Source organism: Pleurodeles waltl, chromosome 6 (genome assembly GCF_031143425.1).
Source record: "Pleurodeles waltl isolate 20211129_DDA chromosome 6, aPleWal1.hap1.20221129, whole genome shotgun sequence".
NCBI classification, from domain to species: Eukaryota; Metazoa; Chordata; class Amphibia; order Caudata; family Salamandridae; genus Pleurodeles; species Pleurodeles waltl.
This window is the reverse complement of record NC_090445.1, coordinates 824,705,838-824,711,837: the sequence shown is the minus strand read 5'-3', so window position 1 is coordinate 824,711,837 and position 6,000 is coordinate 824,705,838.

The following is a 6,000-nucleotide window of genomic DNA, read 5'->3' as shown; positions in this document are numbered from 1 at the left end:
ACAACATGTGCGCATAAACAACTAGTCCAACACCCCTACAAACAGAAAAAATACATGTGGCCATTTTAGCTCTTTGGGAAAGGTATTGAAACAACGTGCTCAAATACCTCTAGAAACAAGTAAACCGCTGATAGCTATCTGAAGTCTTTGGGATCATAACATTAATAACATTATTTCTCAGGCAATCTTGGCCCTGCAGTGCGCTCCAGACGTCAAAGAAAAGTTTTTTAAAATGCTTTGTAATTATGACATTGGATTTAAAACAATGCAAGTTTTGTAAGCAAAGAAATTTAAGTAATAGAGGAAATTCAAATAAAGTGAGGATTATAAATGTATTAAGAGTAGTGTCTCACTAAGGGTATCCAAGAACTGTAAAGCTTATTTGTCCATGCTACACTGTGACAAGCACACCGCTTCTGGCCTGTACACTCTCCAGGAATTTTAATGATAAGCACACCACTTTTGGCCTGTTCCAAGCTGTACACTGTTCGAATCCGGTTCCAAAGGAGCAGAGTTTGCCTGTTCTGTTTCCATTTTTGGACTACACTGTGACAGACACACCACTTCAGCATTAGTTGTAACCAGAGACATCATTATTCACCAGGTTCTCAACGGTTTCATTTTCATCCTTGTTCCAGTCTGCATTTGTTGAGTGGTGTTTTGCGATGTTATACCACTAAAGTGCTTAGCTTGGTGACTGGCACACCTGCATTCACCTCGGTGTGTAAATTCATCCATAAGGGTATAATATTGATTCTGTATTGCTGAGTTACCCTGTTATCACCTGCTATCTAAACTTGTGTGGTGGTCGTTATGAAGTCAGTAAACCCTCCACCCTTTTTTTTTTTGAAACCGCAGGAGATCCACCAATACCTTGGAAACAGTGGTATGATGCCTTTGAGACATACTTAGGAGCTATTGGTGCCTCTAGATGTAGGCCTGAGAAAATAATGTTTCTGTTACTGCGCTCCTTAGGATTGGAAGGGAGATCTGCATTTAAGCATATGCCTAATGTTCAAATTGTGGCTGAGGAAGAGCTTGATGTTTACCAGAAGGCTATTAAAATATTGGTGTAAAGGTTTGATGTTCCACCTAGCTTTGTGGTGTGGAGTCACAGGTTCTTCAAAAGAGAACAAAAGATGGGTGAAGATGTTGATGCATACATTTCAGCTCTACGTAAGTTTGCTGCATAATGTCAATTTGAACATTTTGGAGAGCAGCTTATTCAAGACCAATTTATTTGTCGCTGTGTAGATAAAACCATCAAACAAAAATTACTATTGTTGGGTAATGGTTCATTGACAGATACCATCAGGATTGCAGAGTACTGAGACATCAATTAAGTCTGCAAAAGAACATGAAGACAATACAGCATACCAAGTAAATGAGTTATGTTCAACGGATGAGAAAGGAAAAATAAACAAAGCCGTGTCTCCTATGATTGTGTCAACTAAACTTGGTCAACAAAGATTATTTTTTTCAAAATCTAATATTTGAAGTGTGGAAATTCAGCACATCAAAAAGGAGAGTCTGTCCAGCAAACAATGTACAATGCAGACTTTGTTCTAAAATGGGGCATTTTATGAAGGTATGCCCGAGAGTGATACGCAAAAGTACCAACGTATCTGCTGTCTGTGATGAAGTGAAAAATCGTGTTTATGACCTGAAGGGTGAAGTCCAAGACATGGTATTAGTAGTAGGTGATGGTAAGGTGGTGAGTGTGGATGCAGAACAGTGTTGGTGATAAGCAAGTACATCTATTAGTTGATTCTGGGGCAAGAATCACTATGATCACTCAGGAACTTCATCAACAGAATTGGGGTGATTGCATATGGTCTCCATCCAATAAGTCACCTGTCTCTTATGAAGGCAGCAAGATTGAACTGTACTGTGTTTTCAGGAAATCATGATGTTTAAAGGAAGATGCATCTTTGGAAAGATTTACATGGCCATTAAGGGGTTGAACATATTGGGATGTTCTACCAGCGATTGTTCGGAATGTTTCTATGCCCAGGTACAAAATAACAAGCAACTGTTATAAGAGACACCAGTGATATTGAATGACTGTTAATGATTTTCCTGCTGTCAGGTGATCCAGAGAAGACTGTTGGATTCAAACATAAGATCAGAACAAAGGAGACTGTCATGCCTGTTAAGCACAAGTTGAGAGGTTTTCCTTTCAGTGTTTGTGACGAATTGAAGAAAGAACTGGAACGGTTTCACATTAAAAGTATCATAGAACCTGTTGAATCCTCGCACTGTGCCTTTCCCCGTTAGTGGTAGCTAGGAAGAAGAATGGAGAACTGAGGGTATGTGTCGATCTGAGGGCTCTCAATAAAGAAATTTAGGTGGACTCACACCCACTCCCTGAAATTAGTGAAATGTCTACCATATCCACAAAAAAGTTTTTAAAAAAATTGACATAGCTGTGCCTTTTCATCAAGTAGAATTAGCACCTGTGGCACAATTTTAAACAGCATTTGTGTCTCTTTAGGGGACGTATCAGTATTATTAAATGCTGTTTGGACTTGAATCGGTGGTGTCGGTGTTTCAGAGGCTGATGACCACCCTACTCAAAGGTATAGAGAATGTTTCTATCTTCCAAGATGATGTGTTCATGCAAGTGACCATAGTGAACGTGACAACGTTCTTAGGCAAGTAGTCAAAGCCTTTGATAAAACTGATGTTGTTGTCCTTAAGAGAGAGAAATGTCAGTTTATAAAGCCTTCAGTGAAATATCTGGGATATATTTCAGAGGAGGGTTTGCATCCCAAATCAGGATTGGCAGATGCAATTTTGGAAGCACCTCCTCCAGGAGATAAAGTAGGAGGTCAACTCTTTCATTGGTCTCTGCAAATTCTACTCAAGGTTTATACCAGAATTTGCTTCAAGAGTCAGACCCATCTCTAACTTGTTGAAGGTCAAAATGAATTCAAGTGGGATTCAGAGTGAGCTGCTGCATTTGCAGATATCAAACAGCAGTTGACCAATGTAAGTGCTACTAAACCTTATGACGTGTTGTTTGACAGTAGATGCAAGCAAATGTGGTGTATGTGCTGCTTTGACACAGGAATCAGGAGTACATAATTGGCTTTGATTTTAAAGTTCGCAGGGAGGCTGAAATTAATTATTCAGTCATTGAACAAGAGCTTCTAGCCTGCTGGAGGCTACTGAAAAGTTATCTCTGGGGCAGACATTTTCTTTTACAAACTGATCATAAACCATTAGTTGTTATCTTAAATAGAACTAATGTCAAAAGCAGTACTCCCAGGATTGCAAGGTCTGCAGCTAGATTTCTCCAATTTGACTTTTCAGCAGGGAAGCATATAAAAGCTGATTATTTGTCAATGGGAAATGATGATCAGGGTGACAATCATGAAGATGAATGTTGTTTAATTGAGACAACTGAAGTAGAAATTCCATGTCCATTCTCTGAAGTAGAGTGGAAAAATTCTACAGCGAATGATGTGGTAGTGTATGCGGTGATGAAATCTGACAGGGAAGGTTTGACGTGTGAGAGAGAGAGAGTTGGTGGGTCTTAATATTCACCCTCTCTTCAAAATTCCAGATAAATTGACCATTGAAGATGGTTTGCTTATGAGAGCTGAAAAATTAATACATCCATTGAACCTTAGACACTTAGGGGGTCATTCCAACTCTGGCGGTCATCGACCGAAAGGGTGGATGACCGCGGAAGCACCGCCAACAGGCTGGCGGTGCTTCCCTGCCCATTCTGACCGCGGCGGTAAAGCTGCGGTCAGAAAAGGGGATCCGGCGGTTTCCCGCCGGATTTACCCTGTCTGGGCTGAATCTCCATGGCGGCGCTGCAAGCAGCGCCGCCATGGAGATTCCGACCCCCTTCCCGCCACCCTGTTTCTGGCGGTTTTTACCGCCAGGAACAGGATGGTGGGAACGGGTGTCGTGCGGCCCCCTAACAGGGCCCCAGCATGATTTTCACTGTCTGCTTAGCAGACAGTGAAAATCGCGACGGGTGCAACTGCACCCGTCGCACCCCTGCAACACCGCCGGTTCCATTCGGAGCCGGCTTCTGGGTTGCAGGGCCTTTCCCGCTGAGCCGGCGGGTGGTCCCTTGGCGGGCGCCCGCCGGCCCAGCGGGAAAGCCAGAATGGCCTCCACGGTCTTTTGACCGCGGAGCGGCCAATTGGCGGTTTCCGCTTGGCGGGCAGCGCCCGCCAATCTCGGAATGACCCCCTTAATTCTAAAACAAAGCTCATGCCTGTCATTTAGGTGCAACATTAACAAAACGCAGAGAACACATATTGGTGGCCAAAAATGGATAGTGAAATTGATCTACTAGTTAGTGTCCACTGTGTGCCACATGTGATAAAACACGTCAAACATCTACATCACCTTTGTTACCAACAGAATGTCCACACAGCCACAGTCAAAGTGTTTCGTCCACAAATGGACTTCATCAGGGCCTTGAGTTCAATGTAAGGTAAGCATACATATTCATGACGCGAACTGAGCATCCAGTGTATTGCACATCACCACCGCTCAACTGTACAATAAATCACTTAGCTGCACACGTGATGACAGCCGGAGATAAGATCAGCATGTCTCTCAGTCAAAGGAACACCGGAATGGAAACAGAACGCAGGAGCACGTCTCTCAGGATCAAAAGCCGCAGCTCTGCGTTGGCTGTGGCTGTGTTTTTTTCTGTGATGTCTGGGCTACTATTAAGAAAAATAAAGAAGAATAAAAAGAAGATCTAAAATGGACTTATATTGGACTCTATTAATTTTGTTGAGGGTGGTGCACTGTCAATAATTGATTTGTACAATTAACATCTAGTTTACTTTGTATGTATATTTGCCCTACAAAGCTAATGTGAATGTTGCTTGATCAGGAGTTTATTCAATCCAAGGGATTAGGACTTCGGCCACAAAAGTTTGGGTTTCATCCCCCTGGTAGAGCAATGAGTTGGTTATTGATTCAGCTGTCAGAATCCTTTACTACACAGTTTTGGTTGGGTTCTCCATTGTGTTACTGCAGTTTTGAACAAGCATAATACGAAGCCTCCAGTCCCGACATAGAATAAAAAAAATTCTATCTAACGCATTATGAATTTTCAGTTCTATCAAGGACTCAGAGGCGAGGATTATCCACCCTCACTTGTTGCATAACAATTGGCTTGTCACACTGTAATTTAAAATTTGTTTTGTTACTCACCCTCGTGTAATATTGTTTTCATATGTAGTGTTCTTTAACGTACAGGACTTGAATATTACTTACATTGGTACTCCTATGTGATGTTTTTACCCCACAAGATATTGGGTATTGCGGTAGTGTTTTTGTCTCTTTCGCCTCAGATTCTGAACAAACGCCTCAATGGACAGGGGAAGTGAAGTTCCGGTTTACAGTTCCACAAGACCCAGTTGGTCTCATGGGTGCCTGAAATTCCTGAAGTTTATTTTGTCGATCGTTATGATATTGGCGCACCAATCATATTCAGTTATCGAAGAATGGTTTTCCGAAGTGCACTCAATCGACGGGGCAAAGAGAGAGGATGTCAATATCAGTGGTGGCTGGTGACATTTGAAAGTGGTAGAGTGTAAAAGTTGGGTATGACATTTATGTAGTGAGTGAAGCAAACAAGCCTTATGGGCAAACGTGGGATCCAGGATAGATCCTCTTCCCCACAAAAAAACTGAAAAACAAATGGACAAATGGTGCATTTGAAAGCAAATGAATTTAGTGAGAAAGCAAGGTTTATAAAGCAGTGCTAATGTATAGCCTTGAAATATTAACACATTAAAAACTCCCAATATCTTACTGCAACAAAAAGTTCAACAGTTATTTTAATGTGCAAAGTGTACAGCGTGACAACTTCAGGCCCTTTAAACTGTGTGCTTTTGCAGTGTCATATACGGCATATGGCATCAACTTTGGGAGAAAATGTTCTAACCAGGCATCGGGAAGCACCCACAGCTGCTAGCTGCAAAAGTCATACAGAAATATGTACAGACAGGTCTTTAA